General features: G+C 49.9%; 1 pseudogene; it reads right to left on the bottom strand.

The window, feature by feature from the left end:
- Positions 1–1,834: 1,834 nt before the first annotated feature.
- LOC122228574 overlaps positions 1,835–27,467 on the bottom strand; it is a 31,924-nt pseudogene continuing 6,291 nt past the window's right edge.

The raw sequence follows: 27,467 nt of genomic DNA, 5'->3' as shown, positions 1-27,467 counted from the left end.
GCCTGCTGAGGACAGCTTGGGCTCCTGGGATTAGAAGGAAGGTGGCAAGATGTGGAGCGCCAGAGGAGGGGCTCTGGGGGAGGCACAGTCACCACTGCAAGGGGGCAGACCTGGGTGAAGGTAGCATCCTGTGGAGGCTTGTGGTGAAGAGAAAGAATGAAGCGACTGGTAGATGTGAAAGGTACTACTGGGAGAAGACAGGATCCTAAGAGCAGAAGGCACACCCTGCCTCTCCTCAGACCTTTACATCTGTTAGAATGACTGCACCAAAGGAGGGATCCAGACACTGGTGTCCGCTAAGCCACTCAGAGCACTCACTCGTTCCTACAGGGAACTTTGTTGCTCCTTCCAGAAAGCCCAGACACGTGAAAGGGAAAGTGGCATAGCAGACATGTATTCCAAGGTAACAGAAACAGAAACAAAGATTTCAGCTTACAGCCATCACAAAACCCAGGAAAACTATAAAAAATGACATTCTGGCCTGAATTTAATGTACCTAATGAAGCATTTGTAGATATGAAGAATATGAACTGTCACTCAAGAAACACACAACTCAAGGGGCACCTGGGTTGGCTAAGTCAGTTGAGTGTCTGACTTGGGCTGAGGTCATGATATCATGGCTCACGAAGTCAAGCCCCACATCGGGATCGCAGCTGTCAGCACAGAGCCTGCTTTGGATCCTCTGTCTTCTTCTCCCTGGCCCTTCCCCACCTGTACTCTCTCTAAAATAAGTAAAACATTTAAAAACAAAAAAAAAAGTTCTTCTTTAAAAAAAACCACAACTTAAAAGAGAAATGGGCAAGAAATAAGAAATGAGAAACCAGAATTAGTAGAACTAGGAAAACCCTGAAGAAAGGAAATTCTCTGATAAAGAGGCTGATCGACAAGGTTCATAAGGGCAACATTTGTCCCAAATCATAGGAAACACTGAGTACAGAAATGAAAGCATCAAACAGAATGGAAATGAATGAAAGATATTGAGAAAGGAGCAGAGAGGGAGTCACAGATGCCTGGGAGAGACAGAGGGGAAGAGACAATGCTAAGACCCACCCTCAAAGATATAAATTTTGTTTATTTTTTAATGTTTTGGGTTTTTTTAAATTTTTTTTTAACGTTTATTTATTTTTGAGACAGAGAGAGACAGAGCATGAGCAGGGGAGGGTCAGAGAGAGAGGGAGACACAGAATCTGAAGCAGGCTCCAGGCTCTGAGCTGTCAGCACAGAGCCTGACGCGGGGCTCGAACTCACGGACCGTGAGATCATGACCTGAGCCGAAGTCGGCCGCTTAACCGACTGAGCCACCCAGGCGCCCCTTTAATGTTTATTTTTGAGGGAGAATGAGAACGTGCATGGGGGAAGGCCAGAGGGAGGGGGACAGAGGATATGAAGTGGGCTTTGTGCTAAGCAGGCTCTGTGCTGGCAGTAGACGCCTCGAATCGAGGATCGAATCACGAATGGCGAGATCATTAACTGAGCCAAAGGTTGACGCTTAACTGACTGAGCCACCCAGGCACCCTAGAACTAATAGATTTTCGAGAAAAAGAGCAAAACCTCTGATGCTGCATACGCCTTCCCCACCACCAAAAGAAGCCAATTTACATCCCATGGAGAGAAAACCAATTTACAGTCTACATCCCGACCAAACATACAAAGCAAGGCAATATATTTTAATGCACATCCAGACACACATATGTACTCTTGCCCGTAGGGGAAAGAAATATAGCCTAAAAGATACAGAGACTCAGCAGTAAATACCAGAAGAGAACCAAGAACATTTACATCACGATGGTGATGGATTGGAGCCCTGAAGGAAACGTAATTCACCAGTCCCCAGTGATTGTCAAAATAAACACTTTAATGATATAGAACGGGGAGGGAGTGTTCTTTTCCACAGCACAATGCCAGCAAATACACATACACAAGGATGATACAACTAGAGTTTTTCCAACATACAGATACGGTTGTGACACACTGCAGGGATCACTAAAAGATGGTAACATTGTAGAGACAGACTTTACAGAGAGCATCTTCGCACATTCTCAGATGTCACACCCAAACAGAAGACCATGAACGATCTGATAGGCCCCCCATAGAAGGCAACCACTGCTGCTCTCACAATGATGGTGATGGCAGACTGGACGCTCTGGGTCTCTGGGTGGGCGGAGCTGGGACACACACAGCATTAACTAGGGAACGCCCCGGGAAAAGGGTTAGCCTGAATTTAATCAGGAGGAAGTGATCAGACACCTTCAGGATGTAGACCATCAAGCCAGACATCTGGCCTGTCCCCTACAGACAAGGAAGCGTCACCACCACCAGAGACAGCCACAGAAAGGTGAGGAGATGTTTGGGGTTCGAAAGGACTACACAATTACGATAGCACAATCTTCTGAGTCCTTTGGAACCCAAGATATCTCTTCTCCTTTTTGTCGTCTTATTTGTGCTGTGGACACTGGCTGTTTGAAGAAAGACAGGCCCGATGTCTTGTTCGATGGTCGAAATTCTGCAGTTGTCTGATCCCTACCTCGTGCTCAGATTCAGGCTAAGCCTCTTCAGCAAGAACGCTGCGTAGTTAATGCTGTCTGCTCCTGGCACAGCCCAGCCGGTGGCCCAGAATGTCCAGGTTGACATGGGGTCTATTGCCACGTTGCTCCAGCCTCCGCTTATCCGCAGGATGGAATGGAGAGGAGCCAGACCGAAGGTGTCTCACAAGGGCGTGTGGTCTGGGCATTGGTTGCCTCGGCGACTTATCACGACTGGAGTCAGAAGAGCGAGAGTTCCTCTCATCAAACCAGACTTTTGGAGTAAAAATCCCAGAGAGTGGCTTGTGATCGAGATGTCGATTCTCAGCAAAGGATCCCTCGCATGTTCTGTTTGGGCTTTAGCTTGATTTACTGCTTTAGAGTTCTTTTCAGCAAGTGGAGAATGATGGGGTTTTATGATGGGGTTTCGTTTCAATGAGGAGTATCTTTTCTTAGTTCCTGGAGTCCTTGGTATCTGAGACAGAGAGTGAGAGAGAGAGAGGAATCAAATGTGAGTTTTGTTCAGGTCCTGCTGACGGCTGAGCCTGGAGGGATGGCTCCGTGGTGACAGAGGCCAGGGGCGAGCTGAGCCCCCGTGCAGAGAAGGAGCTGAAGGGGGGTCTGCAGGCAGGCTGAGGGGGAGAGTGAGAGCCACAAGTCTGAAGCAATAGCCCCCTCAATTGCATCCAGCCTACACTGTAGGATGCAGGGACCCCTGTGCTCCCCGCAGCAGGCGCCTGGTGGCATCCCAGCTCAAGGCTGCCCTGAGCTGTTGCCAGGTCCCGACCATCCCTCCCTCAGCAGCCACCTCACCCTGGAACCCCCTTCATCAGAAGCAAAGTGATGGCTTTCTCATGTCTCCCACGGAGGGATGTGCTTAGCCCCCGACACACACGTTCAGAAACAGACTGCTGAAGGAAGGAGGGGGCCCTCTGCAGACAAACACACCCCTTCTCACCCTACCCTGGTCTTCTGAAGGGGGAGGCCAGGCTATGGAACGAGCCCCAGGATGTGAGATGCAACAGGGGCCTCAGACTATGTCCCAGTTCAGTCCTGCCGTGTGCAGATGAGGAACCGTGGGCCAAGGGGCTGATAAGGACCACCTGTAGCCGTGTGACCTGTGCCTGACACCCTGGAACTGAAACCCAGGCTTCGGGCCCTTCCCATCCATGTGGGGGTCGGGAGACGAAAGCCTCCGATACGGGGGTGCGGGTAGGCAGTAGACGCTGTTGGCCGCTTGGCTGGACGGAATTAAGGCTTTGCACAGAAATCCTGCCCCAAAGGGGCTGAAAAGAACCCCAAAGGGAGAAACTCCAAGGGGAATGACGAAAAGAGCGGGGAGTGTACCCAGGGCCTCACCCCTTTTTGCTCAGGGACCCCAACAGCCCCTGCAGGGCACCTCACGCCAGGATACACCTGAGGGAACGTCTAGGAATATTCTCAGTGGAGACACTCGGAACTCCGCAGAGAAAACGGAAGAGCCTTCCTTTTAGTCGTCTAGGTTCTCCTCGCACGTTTCCCAAACTGTCCCTGAGGAGAGAGTCTCTCGGTGTTGACACTTATGTAAACGAGGGCCTGCAAAGGGCAGAGGCAGACCTAAGCTTCTTTACTGAGGTTTTATATGAGGAGAAAATTTGATTAAAACATTTCCTTTCCATCTGCAGTGCACCTGTCAGGAGGCTGGGAAACGCATTTAGTGAAGAGTCAACCGTGATTTTCATTGCACGAGGAGGAAAAAGAGCCCTGAATTCCATTACTGGTAATCAGGGAAGGGAGTGTTGTTCTTACACTGGGTTTCTAGGCAACATTTCTTTCTTACTGCATCCTATAGTATAAAAATTGTGAGACACTTGGATCCAGAAGAGGGAGTATTCATCGAATTCATTCATGTGTCTTTGTCCTCTTCTTTCTCTGGGCTCTATTGAGGGAGGAATGTCAACTCCATCAGGGGCTGATACTCCGCTTGTCCACAAAATGAGTGACACACACACGGGATCCTTCTATATGGCTTATGAACATCCTATAGATCCACAGTCCTTCTGATTCCTAGGTGCATACCAGCAGAGCTTTAAAACATCTCCCGTTACCCACACCCCAGCCCAGAATGTTGAAATAAAAATCTCAAGGTATTGGGTGGCGGCATTCACGTGAGTTCAAAGCTCAGTCAGTGTTTCTTTCACGACAGCGTGATTTAGAACTATTAGCTAAGCTACTCTGTTTCAGACCACGGTGTTCTTGTCCTCATCTCTGCCACCATGACGATACCGGCCCTCAAGATTTTGGTCTTCCTTCGGACACCCTCCCATGAATCCCCGTTCTCAGCTGGACTTGTATGAGGCACAGATTGTCTCGTGTTCCCCTGGATCTCGCGGGGACTTCACACAGCTGCCCAAAGTTAATTCAGTCAATGCTCGCGAATGTGCTCTGGCCGGAGACTCAACTCAGTTCCTTTCGGTGGATCCTTTTATGAACCAGCTGAGCATGTAAACACGGTAACGGCAGTGAAAAGGGAAGACAGGTGGATGCCTGAACATCTCATGCCTGTGCAGGTTGGAAACCTGGCCTCTGCATCTGTGTTTGGCCAGTGTCCCTGTAGAGTGCCATGTCTGTGTCCACCTGATGCCAGCTCTCTTGAGGTCCCAAGGTATGGACACTGAGTCCTGGAAACCCCAAAACACATTATCACAGGCCTGCTTACCTGGGGCTGAGGACAAACCTGACCCCAGGCAGGCCGTGTGGCAGTCCCAGAGGTGACCCATGTGGTCGTGTAGTTTTTGTCGGGGTGCTCTTTCTCCTCAGTTTTAACACTTCTTATTCACATGGAGAAGCTGAGGGGTAAGTGTCGTCCTAGGTCGTGTTCCCGGAAACACCCCAGAGGAGAAGCCATGTGCAAGAGACATTAAGACGATGTTCTTGATGGGGCATCTAGGTGGTTCAGTCGGTTAAGCATCTGACTCTTGGTTTTGGCTCAGGCCACGAGCCCACAGTTTGAGGGTTCAAGCCCTGCATCTGGCTCTGTGCTGTCAGGTCAGAGCCTGGAGCCTGCTTGGGATTCCCTCCCACTCTCATTGCCCCTCCCCGACTCGTGCTGTCCCTGTCTCTCTCAAAATAAATAACTTTAAAACAAAAATTAAGAAAAAAAAAAAAAAAAGACAATGCTCTGGGAGAAAGAGGTCATGGAGCTGGGGAAGCAAGGAAGGAAGTCAAAGAAGTCACGAAAGTGGGTGCCTTGTGCCAAAGTGCCATGTGTTTCGTGACACGTGTAAATGATGCTGGTCTGCTGAGGGGGGCCATGGGGCCTAATTCTCCGCGGCCGTGAGGGCATGGGAGAGGGAATCCCAGGACAGCCCCCGTGGGGACACAGCACAGCTCACATGGCACAGCTGATGGAGATGGGAGGGCCCCCAAGGTGGCAGTCCCCTGTGGCAAACAGAGGCAGGACCAGACAGAGGCAGGACCAGGCAGAGGCAGCGGCAGCTGGGGGAGGGACCAAAGGAGGAAGAGAAAAACAGTTTGGGGTGTGGGCGGAGCTATAATCTAACAGAGCAACAGGAATCCATACCCCAAGAGCCACGGACGCCATTACCTCTGTGCCCTAAGCTTGAAGGCCACGGAATCTGCACGCGAGTCTGCCCTCGCCGAACTGCACTTTTCTCTTGATCATCTTCTGTTTCATCACCACCAGGGCATTAACGTGGCCAAAGACTTGACCTGCACACTGGTTGGCCACCGAGCCCTCAGCAGCGTCACCCTCCAGCTTGGGAGGGTTCTTCACACCCATGGAAGCTTCCAAACCCTGCTCTGAAAATAAAAGCACATCAACAGGATACACTGTTAGTCATGATCTTCCTGTGACCAAATCCTCTACCTACGCTGACATCGAATAAGGACGGTGGGCAGGACGAGAAAGGCCATCGGGAAGTTCACGTGTGAGGGGCGCCGAGGGACACGCTTTGATCACAGCCTCTGTTGTTGACCTCTCTCACGCTACCCTGTAAGGATAAGAGCACGAGGAGGGCAACATGCCCCCAGCGCCAAAAGTGAAATTGAGAAAAGTAGAATTGGTCAAAACACACAGTTCTGACAAAGAACAGACAAAGGCCAGGAGATGGTGCTCAAAAGAGACTGTCCTATTCAAGGGAGGAGTCAAAGTTGAAGGCAAGCCTTTTGAGAGTCACCAGGAAACCAAAGCTGGAGAATTTACAGAACACACCCCAATATTTGATATATTTCATATATGTACACTATGCAGAGCATACACACCGAATATATGTAATGTGTGTGACATAAGACATAAATATGTGTGTCTATAAGCACATTCTTATCTAATTGAGTAAATGGGCAGTTAAGGGTTGGGGGACATCGAGCATAAAGTTCTAAACACTCTTCGGTCAGTTGCAAGTGGAAAATATAGACAAATTTGAGAAGGATGAGAAGAGTTGTGGCAAGAAACAGGTGACCTTTTAAGCACCAGGGAAGAATTACAGGGCAGATCAGGCTGAGAATCAAACAGAGTAAAACCACCTGCCCCAGAGTGATAGTTTGTCTTCCCCCAAATTCATCTGTGGAAACCCAATTCGCAATGTGATGCTGGGTGGGGTGGGCCTATGGGAGGCAGATCCCCCCAAGAAAGGGATCTGTGCCCTATGAAAGTGACCCCACAGAGCTCCCTCACCCCTCCACCCTGTGAGGACAGAGCAAGAAGGCGGCCACACATCACCAGGAAGGAGGTATCACCAGGTGCCCAATGTGCCACTGTTTGATTTTGGTTCTACTCAGCCTCCAGAACGGGAGACACAAATCTCTGCTCTAAGTCACCTGGTCTATGGCAGTTTTGTTATCACAGCCTGAATGGACTAAGAAACCCTCCTTGGACAAAAGTCTGGCATGGAGCCATGTTTCCTGCTGAGGCCTGTGTGGAAGGTGAGCCACAGAGAGGGACTGAGCCAGCAGGAGAGTCTGGGCCGGGACCACGGGAGTCAGGGAGAAGTGGCAGAGAGGCAAGAGGGAGAAGACAGTAAGAACCAACTGTCCTCAGCCAACTGTCAGGGCTGTGCTTCCCTGAACTCCCACTGAGGCGTCCTCTGGAGCATCTCCACGGGGCGACAGGGCTGCGCCCTCGTCACCTCACTTGGGACCTGTGTCTCCTCTTTTCACAGATGAAGTCGGCGCCTGAAGGAGGAGACCCAGGCTCCAGGAGGGGACACCAAGGGTGGGACGGTAAAGACGACACAACCCAGGGGAATGCTGAAACGCTCGGTCTTCATGAAATCTGAGCTGACGCGGATCCTGATGACAAAGAAGCTGGGGACGTGCTCGTGGAGATGAGGGGGGACAAGAGGAACTAGATGAAGTATTGGAGAACGGAGTGTGCACTTTAGGAAACTGGCCCCTTATAGTTGCAGAAAAGGGAAACCAGGCAAATGCATGGGAAACTGTCGTGGGGCCAGTATTTCCACTGTTACTGTGAGCGCCTAACAGGGAATATTGGCTGCCTGATGGATGTTGAAGGAGAGAAAACACTGGCCCACAAGCCTTGCTGAGAGAGTCCGGGAAGATGGGGTCCAGCGAAAGCGGAGCCAGTTAAGAACGGCTCTAGCACACGTGAAACAATGCCACGGAACCATTTTCCAAGTGTTCAGACACCACAAAGACACAAGAATTACGCATTACAGATTCACCGATGTTCTCAAGCCATTTTGCTCACTCGGGCCCCTGGAAATTATGTAGCTTCATGCTCCCAGCATTGATGGGATGGAGATCCCATTTTCAATGGTTTCAGATGAAGGGTCCGAGGGGGACATACATGAGATGATGAATAACTTGGTCAGTAAACAGCCAGGAGGCTGCAACCCCGGCACCTGGGCAGACAGAGCTGACCCTCAGCCCCAAGCTCTTTGGAGCTGGAGCGTTGTGAGTTTGGAGCTGGGCAAAGCATGCCTGCAAGAGGCCCCATTGCTGCCCCCGCCCACAGCCCTGTGACTAGAGCTTCCTACTCCCCCCGCACCTCTCACCTTGGAAGAGCGGCCGTTGGCTCCCAGAAACCATCGTGGCTGCCAGTCTCCTGATGGCAGGGGAGGGGCGGAGCCTGGCTCTGCAGTCACCACAAGCCAACTGCTGGTCCGGCTGCCCTGGCACAGAATTGGCCACCTGGGTATTGGACTGTGGCGGTGCTTGTGAAGCTTGCACCTCCGGCCTTGGGAAAGTCAAGTTTCCACTTGATGGCCCTTGGGGACCGGGCACCTGCATCGGGGCTGAAGCAAGAAGACACTTCAATGGACAAACCCCAGTTTTCTTAGCACTGCCAGAACTTCCATTTGTGATGTCCTCCCGCCCCGTCCCCCACTGTCTGTGAGACCAGCCAGTGAGCAGGTACAAAGGCAGACATCATGGAGACGAAGGCGATGTCACCGTTGTGTCTATGCCTGGGCATGCTGAGATGGCAAGTATCCAGGATGCAAAGTCCCTGAAGGGAAGGTCACCCCCTGGAGTCCAGACGGCTTTGCATGGGAGGCGAGCTCATGCCTATTATTCTGCAGTAGTACCCTTCGTCCTACAGCCTAGAGAGAAGGTTCTAGAGAGGCCTCAGGGCAGAACGAGAAAGAATTGCTGATATGTGCCCCAAAAGAAAAAAGAAGAGGGGGAGAATTTGGCCTCAAGGCTTCAGATGCCTGTTTCTCCCTGGCTGGTCCCAGTGCAGGGAGGCTGGGGCAGGGCAGCCCTCCTGGGGCGACCCTGCGGCAATCACAGCCCACACACACTGTTCCCACGTTCCCACCAGAACCTGCACCGGGGACGGGCTGTGCATAATGGAGAGGCGGCCTTCATTCATCTCCGCCCATCCTCATAGCCTCTCATGACCCAGGCTTAATGCAAGGCCATGTCACACACATCACCCTCCTGAGACGCGTCTTAACCTGTCCCATCCCTGCCCCCATGGAAACCCAGACCTGGCTGTCAGTGTCTCTGACACAGAGCTCTGCAGGGTTACCGGCGTGCCAGGCAGCCAAGTGAAGAGCCACCATGGGACCCCTAGTGAGAACACAAATCGTCTGGGACCTCTCAGCTCTGATTGTTTTCATGGAGCGTCTCCTGGAGACCTTGAGCTCCTGGAGGGGCTGGATGAGCCCTGGCTCTGCTCACACCACAAAGTGCACTGACAGGGTAGGAGCTGGCACTCCTGCAGGGTCAAAGGGGTCGTTGGGGCGTGGAGCAACTGTTCTCTTTGCATTTACGACTGTTTCAGATCATTTGGGTAGAACTGGGTGCTCTGGTACACAGGGAGGCGGGCGCCCCAGGAGAAACAACTAGCAGCTCAGCAACGATTTAACAGATGCAGCCAATGTGGAGCTGACCACAAACCTGGGTGGAAAGCCAGGGAGTTTGTAGGAAGCCACACAAGAAATACAATTGGAAGCAGAATTGCACAAGTAGCAGAGGTCTCCTTTTGGAACAAAACAAAATCAGGAAAAAACAAAGGAGGACTGTCACCCAGCTGTCTCCGGGTAAGACAGCGGTGGCTGAGATTCTGAACCCTTTTTTCCATTTTCTCCATTTCTCCTCTCGAGCCTCACTTGGTACCAATAGCCTGCATGTCGGACGGAGCCGGGGAACTGAGGGCAGCCTGGGACAGAAGGAAGGAAAGGGCTCTGAGCCACAGGATGCCTTTTAAAGAGTGAATCCGAGAGCAGAGTTCAAACTGGTACGAGCCTACAGGGCCTGTTGGCAGGGATGCAACTCTCAGCCGATTCAGGTTGTTGAAGACACAGAGGACAGGCTTCCTGGGGCCCCAGCAGGAACTTCGTGCCCCCCACAAGAACAGGACTCACCATCTACATCCACGCCCAAGAAGACTTCCTCTTTATCAAAGGTGAATGAGGCACTCCTATAAGGCCTATAGGTGTCTGACAGGTCATGGCCAATGCAAGGAGTCAAATGACATTCCCCCACTGAGTCCTGTGGGACTTCATCCTCTGGGGCCACTGGCAGCTCCCTGCAGAGCCTGGTGTTGCTGGGAGGACGAGACATGCAGAAAGAAGGTTTAGTCAACATGCAGTGCCAGCTTGTTTTGAGGGCACGGCGGAGGGAGTGGTCACAGAACACAAGCGGGATCCCCACAAAGGGAAATGAAGCAGTCTGCCTGCAGCTGAGGCCACAGTGTGGGTGCACGCAGGATAGGTGCGGGGGGGGGGGGGGCGGGGACGGGCAGGTGCTCAGGGCATGGCCAGAGCGCCAGCTTATGGGGCAGGAGTCGGAACCACCCCAGGGCACAACAGTCATGACCCACAGCACACCAGAAGACGATAAAGCAGCATCAACACTTTGCCATACACTGTGTGGAGATTTACACAAAGCACCAAGAGAACCCCAGGCTAAGGCAGCATTGTAGACTCCTGGATATCTCGTGGGCCCAAGGCTGACGTGTCTAAATACTGAGACGTGAAAACTGCTTTCCTAAAACCATCCTTGCTGTGAATGCCCGCCAATGTAGTAAAGGCAACCGGCAGAGAGAGCTGTGCATCTTACGCAGGACCTAATACGAGGAGAGACCGGGAGAGTGCAAGGCATCCTGGGACTGCTTAGTCCACCTGCGTCAGTGGACTGCAGATACTCCATTTGAGAGGGATTAATAACGGGGCCTATGCAAGTACCACATGACACAGAGGACCTTGCTGAAGGACCACCTTGTGGGTGTTGGAAGGGATGAAATAGGTGCATTTAGCACTTTCTAGATTGGCCTAGATCTGAGATTCCCAGATGTCACCACTGAATTAAAGCCCATGATTCTTCAGAGTTACCTGGGGCATGTCGGGTCCTGGTCTTCTTCATCGCAAAGATCATTATGATTGTCTGCAAGTAAATACAGACCGGCCAGTCACATAAACAGAGCAGCACTTGGACATGAAAATTAAGTGTCCCATGCAACTAGCACACGGGCACTAATGTCCTTAGTTGGGCAGCAGGGCATTGAGGGAAATAATCCAGGAGGCCTCACGAAGTGTCTTGGGAATGTGCCTTGGCTAGCTTTCCTAAAGCATCGGGCAGGATTTCCCTGATCTGGTAGAGCCCCATCTCAACAGTCTGTCTGCAGAGGTCAACCTCTGTTTTACCACAGATTCTGGTGAACGGCTTACCTGCATTCTCAAAACTTACTGCAACCTTCTCTCACTAGCTTCCCTCATGACATACTCTAGGTGGCAGGGTTTTAGGGAATTTCTACAGAGGCCAGACTGATGCACGGAATCTGCAGACCCTCAAATCAAAGGAAATCTTTTGTCCGTGATCCCTTTTGCTACACAGGCACATGGGCCACAAACGGGGTGGGGCCATGCACGGGGTGGGCCCATGCCAGGGCTCAGCTATGCTTCAGGGAAACGTACAAGCAAGCTGACGGTAGAGGTGGTTATGTCCTGACACTCAGACGACGACTTAGGGAAGACAACCAACACAGAGGACACGGACACTGGGGACCAGAGCAGTGAAACCAGGGAAACAACAAACCCAAAGACATGGGTAAGGCTGACATCGTCTTGACAGGCACAAAACTTCAAGGAACATTGTTTGGGATGAAAGTGAGAGGATGGCAGTTGAGGAGAGACATTGTGTGGAAATCAGGAACAAGACAGACTCCTCTGCGTGTGCCTCACAGATGAGTGTGAGTTTGTCACACCCGCGCTGACCCCAATGTCCTGACTTGTGTCAGGGGCCACAGGCATGGCCTGAGATGAGGAACACAGGGCAGGGCCCTGATGCATCTGATGTCTGCGCTTAGAAGTCTATCCTAGAGCCTGACTCAGATCCATATGTCTACGGGGCTGAAACACCTGGATAACAAATTCCAACACAAGCAGAGTAGGGATACCAAACTATGGGGTCGACCTGGGAGTCCAGTTGGAGCTTTATCACCTTCGCAGTGGAGGACTCACTAGCTACTTCCAGAGCAGGACAGACATCCAGATCCTCATATGAGTTGATGTTGGCCCTCCTGTGTGTCCAGGGGGAATCAGATGGGTCAGGAAGAGCTGAGTAAGTCAAATAGCATTCATCCAGTGAGTCCTGTTGGACATCCTGCTCTGCACTCTCCGGCAGCTCCCTGCCGAGCCTGGTGGGGAGGGGAGATCTGAAGATTAAAACAGGAAAAGTAGACACCACAGCATCTTACTGGTTTTCACGGGAAGCCGAGAAGTGTAGTCATAACGTAGGGGCAACCCCATTATTGACAGGGAAAACTATCCTCCTGTTTCAGGGGCACAGTGTGGATGCTATGGGGGCAGGAGAGGCAGAGAGGGAGAGACAGGGAGACACACACACACACAGAACAGAGGTAGAGGTGTTCAGGGCACTGGCCACAGAACCAACTTCTGTGCACCAAACTGAACTACTGTGGAATGGATGTCATGACTCACAGCACACATGGAGAATCCTAAACATGAGTTCAACCCTTTTGCATCAATTTTGTTGATATACATTCAGTGGCTAAGTGAACACATGTTAAAAGGCATCATCCACATGGAGAGGTTTGTGTCTTCAAGGACTCTTTCTCTTACTATCGTGACATCATGTGAGGTTTTTTGATTTTTTTGCAGTTATCCATTTGCTACAGCAGATCCTCAAAGAGGTAACACCAGAGAGACAGAAGTAGACACGTCTGTCACTCTGGTATTTCCCAAAGGAGAGATCAGGGCAATACAGAGCACCTCAGGGAGTGACAATTCACCTACTTCAACTGACTGCCGGTTATCGAAATTGAGGGATCATTAAAGGAACTTATCCACATAATACATGAAGACACACGTCATGGCCAAAAAAGACATTCTGAGACTGGAGAATGGATGAAATAGGTAAATTTGGCGGTTTCTGTTTTTCCTTTGAAATGTAGAGTTGAACCACTGAAATAACAACCCATGATTCTTCAGACTTACCTGGCGCATGTCAGGTCTTGGTCTGGTTCCTCCTCTTGATGGGTCTGATTTTCTGCAAATAAATACAGACGGGGCCAGTCACATTAAACAGATCCCTGCTTGCACATTAGTAACCCAGTGTTCGGTGCCACCCGGGGACTCAGCTATGCTCAATGAGAGCACAGGTTGAGTGAGAAGGATATTTCAGGGTGCCTCGGATAGTGTGACGACTCGCTTGATTTGCTGGCCTGAGCCATTGGGAGAAATTTGCTTTCTCCAAGAGATCATCATCACAATTTCCTCTGTTTTGAGTCTGTGCAAACACTTTCAGTTCTCTTTTTCACACAGATTCTGGGGACCTGGCCTCTCTACTTTCTAAAAGGATTACTGCAGTTTTCAGCCTTTCTTGTGAGATACCTGGTTGGTGACGGCTTAGTGGAATTTATACACTGAGATGGAACAGACAGCATGCAAGTACAAACCCTGAAATTAAAATGAGTCTTTGGAGCTACACAGAAACCTTGGCGCAATTCCTGTTGATGAGGGAATGCCAACGCACAGCTCTACTCCTGGAAACACGCAAACGAGCTAACAGTAGAGGCACGTAGGGTGGGTTTTCAGACGAGGCTTAGGAAGACAAGCCAAAGCAAAGAGATAGAGAATGAGGCTAAGAACAGGAAAGCCAAGGTTACATCTTTAACCCTGGACAAGGATTCTGACTGACTGTGGCAGGCATGGATTCTTAAAGGACCTGGCTCAGAGATGAAATGGGGAGCATGAAAGGTGAGAAGAGGCATTGCATCCAAGGTCTGACAGACACCTTCTATGGTCGTGTTGCTGAGGCGAGTTGTATTTGTCACGCCGCCCTTGGGTCCAATGACCTGACAGTGAAGCCCAGGGGACATGGGCATGTCCTGGGAGTAGGAAGGGAGAAGAGTTCCCTGACCCACATGATGTCTGTGCTTGAAACTCCATCCATCCTGGAGCCTGGCTCAGATCCAGATGTGTGTACAGAGCCTGCACACAGGGAGGAGCTCTCTCAGCACAGCACAGGTGTGGGGCACAAAGACCAGGAGATGTACGGGGCAGTCCAGCTGGAGCTTGATCACCCTGACAGCGGAGTACTCACTGGCCATTTCCAGAGCAGAAGAGACTTCCAGTTCCTCAGGGAAGAAGATGGCGGTGCTCCTGTAAGGCCAGTAGGAGTCAGACAGGTCAGGAAGAACCGAATATGTCCAGTAGCGTTCATCCAGAGAGTCCCACGTGATTTCCTCCTCCACCACCTCTAGCAGCTGTCTACGGAGCCTGAGGCGGGAGGAAAACTGAAGATTAACCGAAGAGGGATCTGAAACCGTATGTCCTGTCTGGCTTTGATGGAAGGCAAGAGGCATTTTCACAAAAGCAAAGAGAGTGCCTCATTAATGAGAGAAACAACTCTTCTTTTTGTGCGGGACAAAGTGTGTCTGTCACAGGGGCGGCAGACAGAAAGGACAGTAAGTGCTCTGTACACTGGCCACCTAGCAAGCTGATGAGGAAAGAGCCTGAATTAGCACCGTGCCATCCAGTCCTGACTCAAAACACACAGAGTCACAGGACAGCAGTGGCTCCCTTCCTTCCGTTCAAATGCCCTTGAGTCCTGCATGGAGTGGCCCAGTGCGTGCAGCTTCTGGGGCGGGCTACTGTCTCAGAATTCTCATGCCATGAAGGCCTGTCTCTCTCAATATCACGGCATGATGGCACATTTTCGTCTACGTACATTCTTGCTCTGAAATACGTGCCCACAGGCTAAATCGAACGGGGCAGAAAGTACATTGCCTCTCTCTCTAAAGCTGGGGAGAATGAGTGAGTGCAGGACTCCCTGTGCCTTTAGCTCACCTGGGCCAGCTGACTGTGTGTTACTCAACTTGAGTCGTAATTAAGAAATGGGAGCAATACAAGTACCACAATGAAAACAGAAACCATTGTGAAAGCGGATAATTGGCCATTGACCGAATGGATAACATGGTTCTATCCAGCACTTTCTGCCTTTCCTTGGATCTGAGGTCTGCAGACGCCACCACTGATTTCCCAGCCCCCAAGTATTCAGAATTACCTGGGGGCATCTGACTCTCGCCCTTTCAGCCCCTGGTGACCAATTTGGTTGTCTGCAAATAAATGAAGAGAAAGAGTTCCATTAGGCAGATTCCCCTCCACAAATGCTCACTCCCGTGTGCTGTGTAGCAGAGGACAGAAATAGAAGCACAGTCATAACAGGCAATTGTGAGAGAAATCATTCAGGAGGGATTCAGTAGGGCCCTGGAAAAAATCACCGGGATTGCCTTCTTGAGCCAGCAAATGTCCCTGATAAGACAGGTCATGATCACAGTATCCTAAGACACGTCGACACAACAGAAAACTTATCCCTTTTCCCAGAGATCTTGGGGAAGGACCTGGCTGCTTCCTAGAGCATTGCTGCCACATTCAGGCTTTTTCCATTTGAAACACTGCAGGCCAATGGTTTTCAGGAATCAGCCGTTGAGATTAAACTGACGACTGGAATCTACACCATCAAAGCAGAATAATCTTCAAAGCTGCAAAGCACCAGGGGCCGTTCATGGGGTCGGGAAGTTCCAGGGCCCTGCCTTGCTGCAGAGAAACATACAACGTATGATAGACTTAGTCCTGTCCTGGTTCTCAGCTGACTTGAGACAAGAAGAAAAGGAAGAGACAGACCAGGTAGAGACAGTGAACCTGGATCGTGACATTTCCTATGATATAGAAAAGGCTTCCAACAGCCTTGGGTGGCCATATATCCAGAAACATGGTTCAAGGATGGAAATCAGAGCCTGGCAAGAGAGATAAGAGATTAATCCAAAATTTGGAGGTCTGATAGCCACCTCCTGTGCCAGGGGTAGAGAGGTATAGGAGTCTGGCAGGACCAGCTTGAGAGCAGCGATGGGCGGTGGCTCAGACATAAAAGTGCCATGGCTTAGACATGAATCGAACAAAGCTCACTGACTCATGGAATGTCTTATTTCAAACTCAATCCTAGAGCCTGGGTGGAAACTGTCTGTGAGTACATGGTCCACTTCTGCGGATTAAATCTCTTGGTCTACACAGGGTGTGTGCAACAAAGATTGTGGACACTACCTGGGGAACCGGGTGGAGTTTCATCCCCTTTGGAATGGGAGCATTCACAGGCTACATCCAGAGCAGAGCCGAATTTCTGTTCATCCGATGGGAACGTGCCATCCTTGCAAGGCTGGTAGCAGTCACGCCCTTCTCGGCCAATGGAAGGAGTCAAAACACATTCATTCAGCATGTCCTGGAGGACTTCCTTCTTTTCAGCTTCCGGAAGCTTCATGCTGTGCCAGGTGGGGCAAGAACGACACAAGAGGAAACCAGGAGGATCAGACACCATGGCTTGCTACCTAGCTGGTGTTGATGGGAGGCAAGGGAGTGGTCGCAGAAAGGAAAGGGACCATAGCCTTGAGAGAGAAAAGGTTATCCTACAAGAGGCAGAGTGTGGCCAGGAAGGGGTGGGAGAGAAGCAACAACAGATAGATCCTCAGTCCACTGGCCACATAACGAGCAATGAGGAATGAGACTCGACCATCCCAGTATGGTACAGTCACGAGACGAAGGACAAATGGGAGTCCATGCCAGGGGCAACCGCCACGTGCCTGAGTCATGTTGAATTTAACATAGACTGATCAAGCGGTTACAGTCTTGAGTCACTGTGCACTGCAGAAAATTGTGCCCTCCAGGCACTTTTCTATTAATAGTGTCACATGACACCCCAACCTTTTGGTTTTGGTTAGGTAATTCCGTGTTAATTTTGCCAGCTGTCTGTCTCTCAGTTCCTTTGCTGGTTACCTTCCTACCAGGGACCTTTGAGAACTGTGTAGAGATGCGTCTCCTCCTGGTGTTCATTTACAGGACAGAACGGGTATTTTGTGCGTACGGGGAATCCTAAGGCTGCTGAGTTCATCTGGGGCTCCCCCAGACAAGCAGCCCCGTGACAGCAGACAACCGAGGGAACAGGGCCATTTGCCACTGAGGGAATTCAGTCACTACCATCTGCAGCTCTGCTGATCCCTGCATCTGCCACCTGGACTCTTGTGACCTCACCTACTGTTCTTTCTGAGTCCCTATCCTTTTTCACCCACACATTACCGGGTCCCCAGTATTCATTGTTACCTGGTGGTGAGGGATTCTTCTGCTTGTTCATCCTCCTCCTCCTCCTCCTCCTCCTCCTCCTCCTCCTCATCATCATCATCTTCTGCAAAGAAATTCAGAAATCTCCCATGATGTGGAGCTCCCACATCACCACTATAAACACAGGGGCTTATATGCCTTAGCAACGTAATTATCTACGCATGACTAACTCTTGTTCTGAAGCTCCAGGGCACTGCCCTGGAGAACTGTTGCGGTATGGATTTCAGATCCAGCAGGGAGTGTCTCTGATTCGGGGGCTCACCATGACTGAGACTGGGCAAAAGTTTAAACTGTCTCTTGTCCAGATCCGTGGATGCCTGTCCAGTTTCAATCTGATTTCAGCGAACAGTGTCTTGCAGGTACCACAGTCATGCAACAGGCGCAGGCCCTGTGTGCTCCCAGTGCTCACGTAGAGTCTCCTCCTTGCCCCGAGGACAGCACAATCACCCGGTCCCAAGTCCCTCCACATGTGGACTCATGGGTCCCCAAGTGGACGTCGGTGTTATGGACGGGCCGTCTGTATGAAGAGTGTTTCAGTCTAAACGACGTTCCATCTCCAAGGCCTACTACATCCAATACCTCATTCCCCTCCACAAAGTCAGGGGCTTTATTTTTCCTGAAGTGCATTCGTGAACTTTCCGCATGTGATCACCACAGCTATGACAGGTTACTTGATAGACAGTTGAGGAGACAGTTATGGAGAAAGCGAAGATCACTCTCTCGCCCACAGTCAATAAAGACAGCTCCTGGGCGGGAGCCTGGAACTTCCCGCTTAGCTCAGGACTCCCTGCACTCAAACAAGCTGCCTCCTTCCTCGTCCTCCCTTCTGGGCTCTGACACTGGTGGAGGCTGCCTCCTGCCCTAAAGGCAGTTCCCTCGGGGAGGACACAGATGGGTGGAGCACCGTGACCTCCACCCTGTGCACTTCTCCTCTCCTTTCCCACCTGCTAGTCCGGGTCCTCTGGTGGCCCCATGTGTCACATGGAAACCAAGACAGCGGCTGCCAACAATGTGAGGGGAGGCGGGAGATGTCTGGGGAGCCCAGGACCTCGGAGCAGCTCAGTGCACACAGGGCCTGTGGCCGCCTTACCGGGGCTGAGCTGGAGGGCAAGGCACTCTGCCAGCCTGTGTCCCTCGGCCACTTGCTCCTGGATGCCCTGGCCTTGGGAACGCTCGGGGTCATCGTGGGTGAGGAGGTCCTTGAGGTGCTGATCGACTGGCTCAGAAACTTCTCTCCCTTCCCGTAACTTCTGCCACAACTGGGTCAGCTCTTCAGCCTGAGCTTTAATCAGGATATGATATTGCCTAAGGTGGGACATAGAGAAAATTTTAAAACACAGAGTTGAATAGATTCTCTGAGAGCTTTCACGGACGTTTCTGTGATTTTCCGCAAGGAGCCCTCAAGGCCACGTTCTGGCACGTGTGTGGGGCCCTGCCTGTGACACAGAAAGAAGAAGGTAAAACAAGGCTCCTCTGTGTTGGGGAGTCTCCTTGACCTCCTCTGCAGCTCCTTCTTCTGTAAACAAAGCCAGGTGTCTTCCTCAACACCCGTCAGAGAGATGTCCCTTCAGGCCCTCCCTGCGGCACAGCCATTTCCTGTGAACCTACACGGTGTGCATCGTGCTGTGCATGGACCCAGCGCCAGCCACAGAAATGTGGACAGGACAGCTGGTGTGGACTACACAGGTCAGGAGAGCGGCAGGGTCAAGAGGACAGCATTGTCTGAAGGAAAACATGACCGACAAGCTGTCATCCCTCAGGAGGTGACTGTGTTACAGGCAAATGAGGTGGTGATCTCACAACAGTGTGAATGTGGCCAATGCCACAAATTGTTCACTTGAATTTGGTGACTTTCAGCTCAATAAATGATATTTATTTGACACAGAGTGAATGATACATGGAAGCCAATGAAAATGAAACACGACAGGCCAAAACCTCTGGGATGCAGCAAAGGCGATCATAAGAGGGAAGCATATAGCAATCCAGGTCTTCGTAAAAGAGGAAGAAAAGTCTCAAATACACAACCTAACTTTACACCTAGAGGAGCTGGAAAAAGAACAGCAAATGAAGCCCAAAACCAGCAGAAGAAGGGAAATGATAAAGATGAGATCAGAAGTCAATGATATGGAAATAAAATAAAACGGAACACATCAATGAAACCAAGAGCTGGTTCTTTGAATGAATTAACATTATCGGTAAGTCCCTAGCCAGCTTTATCAAAAGAAAAAGGAAAGGGCCCAAATAAATAAACTCAGGAGTGAAAGTGAAGCGACCACAACCAACACTGCAGAAATACACACAAAAAAGAAGACATTATTATGAGCAATTATATGCCAACAAATGGCCCAAATCTGGAAGAAAAGGACAAATCCCTAGAAACATATAAACTCCCCAAACTGCAATAGGAAGAAATAGAAAATTTGAACAGATACATAACAAGTTGAGAAATTGAATCAGCAATAAAAAAACACCCAACAAACAAGAGTCCAGGGCCAGATGGTTCCCCAGGGGAATTGCACCTGACATTAAAGAAGGGTCCGTACCTATTCTCCTGAAGCTGTTTGAAATAGAAATGGGGGGAAAACTTCCAAACTCATCCTACAAGGCCAGCATTAACTTGACCCCAAAACCATCCAAATCCCCACTAAAAAGGAGACTTGCAGACCAATCTCCCTGATGAACACGGATGCGAAAATTCTCCACAAGATACTAGCCACCCATACCCAACAATACATTAAAAGAATTATTCACGGGGTGCCTGGGTGGCTCAGTCGGTTGAGCGTCCAACTTCAGCTCAGGTCATGATCTCAAGGTTCGTGAGTTTGGGCCCCCATCGGGCTCTGTGCAGACAGTCCAGAGCCTGGAGCCTGCTTCGGATTCTGGGTCTCCCTCTCTCTCTGCCCCTCCCCCACCTGCGCTCTGTCTCCCTCTGCCTCTCAAACATAAAGAGAAAATTAAAACACAAAAAAACAACAAAGAATTATTCACCACAATCAGGGGGGGATTTATTCCTGGGCCGCAAGGTTTGTGTTAATATCTGCGCATCAACCAACCTGATACAGCACATGAATAAAAGAATGGATAAGAACCACATGATCCTCTCAATAGATGCAGGAAAAGTTTTTGACAAAATCCAGCATCCTTTCTTGAGAAAACCCTCAAGAAAGTAGGGATAGAAGGAACATACCTCAAGATCATATATACCGATTACAAAAGACCCACAGCTAATATCACCTCAGTGGGGAAAAACTGAGGTCCCTAAGGTCAGGAACACGACAGAAGGTCCACTCTCACCGCTCTTGTTGAACATAGCGTTGGAAGTCCTAGCCTCAGCAACCAGACAGCAAAAGAAATAAAAGGCATCCAAATCAGCAAGGAACAAGTCAAACTTTCACTCTTTGTAGACAACATGATACTCCACATGGAAAACCGGAAAGACTCCCCAAAACACTGCTAGAACTGATGCATGGATTCAGCAAATTCACTGGAATATGGTCAACGTACAGAAATTGCTTGCATTTCTGTATACCGATAATGAAGCAGCAGAAAGAGAAATCAAGGAACTGATCCCATTGACTAGGGTACTGAAAACCACAAAATACATGGGAATGAACCTACCAAAGAGGTAAAAGATTTGCTGTAACTATAAAAAGCTGTAAACTGTAGAAAACTTATGAAAGAAATTGAAGACACACACACAAAAATGGAAAAACAATCCATGCTCCTGGATCTGAGGAACAAATATTGTTAAAATGTCATCACTGGGGCGCCTGGGAGGCTCAGTCGGTTAAGCATATGACTTCAGCCCAGGTCATGGTCCCGCGCGTCGTGGGTTCGAGCCCCACGTCGGGCTCTGTGCTGACCGCTCAGAGCCTGGAGCCTGCTTCAAATTCTGGATCTCTCTCTCTCTCTCTGTCCCTCCCCTGTTTGCACTCTGTCTCTCTGTCTCCCAAGATAAAAGAAATACTAAAAAAAAAAAAAAAAAAATGTTTTTAATCTGAATACTACCCAAAGCAATCTACAGAGTCAATGCAATTCCTATCAAAAGAACACCAGCATTCTTCACAGAGCTAGAACAAGTAATCCTTACATTTCTGGACTTCAAGTCATATTATAAAGCTGTAATCATCAAGACAGTATGGTATCAGCACAAATACAGACACACAGAACCAGGGGACAGAAGAGAGAACTCAGAAATGGACCCACAAATCTATGGCCAAATAAGCTTCAACAACACATGAAAGATTATTCAATGGAAAAAAGACGGTCTCTTCGGCAAATGGGGTTGGAAAAACTGGACAGAGACGTGTGGAAGAATGAACCTGGAGAACGTTCTTACACCGTACACAAAAATAAACTCAAAATGGATGAAAGACTTAAATGTAGGACAGGAAACCATCAAAATCCTGCAGGAGAAGACAGGTGGCAACCTCTTTGACCTTGGCCGCAGCAACTTCTTACTACACATGTCTCCTGAGGCAAACATGAACCACTGGGATCTCATCAAGATGAAAAGCTTCAACAAACAACAAACTCAAAGGCAATCGAAGCAATGGGAGAAAATATTTACAAACAACATATCGGATAAAGAGTCAGTATTCAATATGTATAAAACAACCTTGATCAAACTCAAAACTCAACACCCAAGAAGCAAATGATCCCGTAAAGAATTGGGCAAAAGACAGAAACAGACACTTCTCCAAAGAAGACATCCAGATGGTAACAGACACACGAAAACTTGCTCAACATCATTCATCATCAGGGAAAAGGAAAGTAAAACCACAATGAGATACCACTCCTATCTGTCAGAATGGCTAAAATGAATAACAGATGGTGAGGATGTGGAGAAAGGGGACCACTTTGGCACTTTTGCTGGTAGAAATGCAAACTGGTGCAGCCACTCTGGAAAACAGTGCGGAAGTTCCTCAAGAAATTTAGAGAAGAGCTACCCTACAATCCGGCAATGGCACTACTAGGTAGTTATCCAAAGGACTCAAAAATGCTGATTCGAAGGGGCACCTGCACCCCAATGTTATAGTACTGTTATCAACAATAGCCAAAGGATGGAAAGAGCCCAGATGTCCATCGACGGATGAATGGATTGAGAAGACATGGTACATAAATTGATACAACGGAACATTACTTGGTGATGAAAAAGAATGGATCTGCCCTTTGCAACACTGTGGATGGAACTAGAGTGTATTATGCTAAGCCGAATAAGTCAATCAGAGAAAGATAAAGATCACATGATTTCACTCATATGTGGAATTTAAGACACAAACCAGATGCACCAGGGGAAAGGAAGGAAAATTAAGATAAAAACAGAGACAGAAGCAAACCATTAGAGAGAGACATTTAAATGCAAAGAATAACCTGAGACTTGCTGGAGGGGTTTTGGGTGGGAGATGGGCTAAATGGGTGATGGGCATTAGGGGGGCAGTTTTCGGGATGAGCACCGGGTGTCATTTGTAAGAGATGATACCCTAAAATCTCCTGCGGAAACCATTTATACACTATATGCGAACTCATTTGGATTTAAATAAATTAAAAAAAAAAAATACAAACATTGAGCGAGGCCCCGAATAATTGGAGTCCGCAATACACCAGATACTGCTGTCTTCACTGTTTGACAGATGTGTGCGTGCACCTGTGTGCCAGGCAAGTTTCTGCCCTTCTCCTGGCCCAGACCTGTCGCTGACAAGAGTCAGAGATGCCTACGGCCTCCCACCAGCCACGGAGCCCTCCTTACCTGAGCTTCTCGGTCAAGGTCTCTGCCAACTTCCCCTGCTTACGCTGCAGCGTCTCCCCCAGCACGGATTCGATGATGTCTTTCAACTCTTCACACTCTGAGAACACAGACACCGGCCTCAGTGGACAAGCTACACGTGCCGCTGTGCTCGCTGCCTCCAGGGAGGGGGGCGGGGTGTACCCCAGGACAATGTAACCCCAGCATCGGGCTCTGCGCATCTCATTCCTCAGCCCCCCAGCTACACGGTATTTGATACCTCCCTGTTTTAGAGCTGAGGGAAGAGCAGCTCCAAGGCGTGGACAGGAACTAGACAAGGTGAATGACTGGGATTTGGCAGAATCAGAATCCACATCCCCTGACACTCACCCTGATCATGGCCACTCACCTGAGCTGGCAGCCTCTTAGGTAGGACACTAAGCAGGGACATGAAGTGAGGCCCTTAGGACCACAGGACTGACTCATGGTTCCCTTGAGTTGGATAATGAGCACATATCTCAAAGGCAAAAAGTTCACCCGTATACTCTTGTGTGCACTATAATGCGTAAAACCAGAAGGACCTGAAAGCGATACGGCCAAACACTAACAAAGCTTGTGGTATCAGAAGCAGCAGACGGGGGGGGGGGGGGGGGGGCGCCTGAGTGGCTCAGTCTGGCGAGCTTCGCCTTGGGCTCGGGTCATGACCTCGTGGTTCGTGAGTGCAAGCCCCCGCAGCAGGCTCACTGCTCTCAGCGCAGAGCCCACTTCTCGGATCCCGTGTCCCTCTCTCACTGCCCGTCCCCTCCACTCAAAGCAGCAGGTACTATGACAGCAGCAGGATCACAGAGGAGGAATGTGAGGCACAGAAATCGGGGCAGGGCAGCATGGCGGGGAGCACAGGAAGACTGGCCCAGAGCCAGACTGTGTTCCCTCCACCCCAAGCTCCTGGGTGATGCCTTCCTTCGTCGTCTTCACAAGTGGTTTCCCGCACTTGTGTCACGGTTATCAGGAAAGATGCAAAGAAAACTTTGCTTGTCCTTACCCCAAAGCTCATCATCTCTTCACCTTGCTAAAGAGCCGCTTCCAACATTACTTTTCTCCCCATCAGTCATTTGTAATCCCACCTCCCCTTGTTTTATGGAAAACTCTTGGTAAGGAAACGGCAACAGTTCGGGCTCAGAGTCGTCAGGATTCCTTCCCATCGCCCCGCTGCACACATGCCCCTAACTCAGGATTCCTCCCGCCATGGCAGCCCCCTCTGAATGAACAGGCAGCTGGCCTCCCCATTCCAGGCTGACCGTGGGGGAGGGCCAGCTCCACACACTGGCTTGGGCGGTCACCGGGGCTGTGGTCTCCCCCGCTCACCCTCATTCTCACCGGGCCGCTTGACTCCTGGCCCAGGCCTGCCCTGCTGGCCGTCCTGCATCCTTGAAGGTTCCCCAGCTCAGGGAGAGACACAGGAGGGAGCACAGATTGTCTGATGGGCCTTGAAATGCCCTCTACCTCGCCACAGGGTGCCAATGGCTACCGAGGACTCAGGAAGCAGAGCCTGTGCCCACGAAGCACGGCTTCCCTCTCATCAGGGGAGTCACTGTCTGCATGGCATCGCTCATGGATACCGCAGTTTCAGGGAAAGCAGACCCATCTTCCAGCTCCTTGCAAGCTGGCCGTGTCCCCTGGTCCCCACCCGCGCCCCGTGTGCACCATCAGCAAGTTTCCCCAGTGAAACAGCTCGCTGCTTTGCCATTGGAACCTCAGAGAAGTGGGACGTGATGGAGTTCATTAGTCCGAGACACGAAGGCCAACAGTGATGCAGGATGTGACACACACACACACACACACACACAGGACCCTGAGAGGACCAGGCATTTCTGGGTCTGCGTCAGGAATCAATCACTAGAAAGTTAACTGTAACCCCACACTGTACAGCACTGCAAACCAACCTGGAGAAACTGCTAGTCTCGTTTTCCCCATTCTTCCCATCCTCGGCAAAATGAGGGTAAGACACCCACTTCCACTGGGTCCTCCGGGAGCTTTAGTCTGTTAAGCTTCCAACTCTTGATTTCGGCTCAGATCATGATCTCACATTCCTGAGATCGAGCCCCACGTCAGCCTCTGTGCTGACAGCACCGAGCCTGCTTGGCATCCTCTATCTCCCTCTCTCTCTGCTCCACCCCGACTAACACTGTCTCTCTCAAAACCAACAAACATACATTAAGAAATACCCACTGCTACTTTTCCTGGATTGTGGTCACAATGGAATTGATCGTGACGATGGAAATAGAGAAGACAAAGTCCGGAGAGGGCTTTCGTTTTCTCTCCACACAAAGCCAATTCCCGTCTCCAGGAATACAGACAGTCATCACTTTGGTGACCCTGACCTTGTAGGACTTACTATATTTCTGCAGCTGGTTGGCCAGGGAGTAGGCAGTAGCTTCGGATACAAGGAATTTCTCTCTGAGGTCTCGGAAGTCCTGCTGGCTTGCTTCCAGCTTGGATTGAAGCTCCTGGTTGAGTTCCAGGAGGCTCATTTCTGTCCCTGGATCAGACACCGGGTCAAGAGGTGCTGCCATGGTGACATGTGGCAGAAGAGGTAGAGCTGGGGACTGGGGAGAAGAAACCAAACACATGACGGGTTAAAAACAAGTGAAATCAAGTAGGTTCAATCAGGACTGAGGGGCGAGGATACAGCAATTCTTTACTTACTATCGGGAACAACTTGAACAACACCCCACAGCACTGGAGAGTCAGCAGCTCCAAAAAGAAGGTTCGAGATGCCAGAGTCGAGAGCCCGAGGCACTGCCTGTAGCTCAGACTCCAACCGGAATGACAGACCGAGCACCTGGCACGCCAGGTGACGGTCTGCAGTTGCAATAACAGAATTGGAACGCGGGGATGTCATGGAACCTTGGGAGCCATTGCCTTCCAGGTGCCAAGGCTACGCAGATACCCAAGGCTGCCTAGTCTCCCCTGAAGGTCACCACTGATGGGGACCACCCCTCAGCGGCCACTCTCAGTAGTTGTCTACCCTTGTGCTAATACCACAGATCCCATATCTCTCTCTGTCTGTCTCTGTTTTAAGTTTATTTATTTATTTTGAGAGAAAGCACGAGCACGTGAGCGGGATGGGGTGGAGGGAGTGGGAGAGAGAGAGAATCCCAAGCAGACTCTGTGCTATCTGCACAGTACCGTACGGGAGCCTTGATCTCATGAACCGTGAGATCAGGACCTGAGCCAAAATCAAGAATCAGACACTCAACCCAATGAGCCATCCAGGTGCCACAGACCCCATCTCTTTCCAAACACATCTCAGCATCGTTCTCACTGTTCATTCTTGTGTGTGCATAAAAACATCAAGGCAGAAATAGTTTCCCAAGTTTTACTAAAGGGCTGTCATCAAGCCACCCCACTTCTCTTTAAGGTCAAACAGACCTTCAGGCTTTTCCAGTGAGTGAAACATTCCAAAGTCTTAGACTGTCATGATGTTCTTCTCTGGGTCTCTCTAGTTTGTCCTCTATCCGTTAAAAAGTGTAAGACAGGAGGCAGAGTATAATACTAAGTGAATAAATATTTACTTGAGAAAAATGTTTTGTCCCAACTCTCACTGTTCTTCTGGCTGTTTTCCTGTGTTATGAGGCTTTCTTATCCCCTCTTGGGGCACCATTTTGGCTTTCCATTAAACTGATGTTGGATATCCCTATATCCTCGACTCCTTCTCTACGTGTGAGTTGTTTTTTTGTTGTTTTTATAATGTCACTAAACAACCATATTTCATGCTTGTCACTTACGGATTTCATGTGTCTCTCACAAGATCTCTTTCGAACTGTCAAAATGTTAATTTATACGTATGTCCTTGAATACATGTAGTGACCACCTACTTTGGAAACATCTATAAACTTGATGCTATTTGATTACGTTCATTTGGCCTACCTTCATATTTAATAGAACGGAGGTTAACAAACCCTCTGTTTGCTCTCTATTACTTAAGAGTCTGTTTCATGGTTTGCCTCTCTCTTTACCAACCGCCCATCGTTCATCTATTGGGTTTCTTAAATTCCACAGATGAGTGAAATCATATGATACGTGTCCTTCTCTGGCTGACTGACTTCACTTAGCATAATA

The sequence above is a fragment of the Panthera leo genome, chromosome C1, assembly GCF_018350215.1.
Source record: "Panthera leo isolate Ple1 chromosome C1, P.leo_Ple1_pat1.1, whole genome shotgun sequence".
Taxonomy (NCBI): domain Eukaryota; kingdom Metazoa; phylum Chordata; class Mammalia; order Carnivora; family Felidae; genus Panthera; species Panthera leo.
This window is presented reverse-complemented; position numbering and strand designations above follow the sequence as displayed.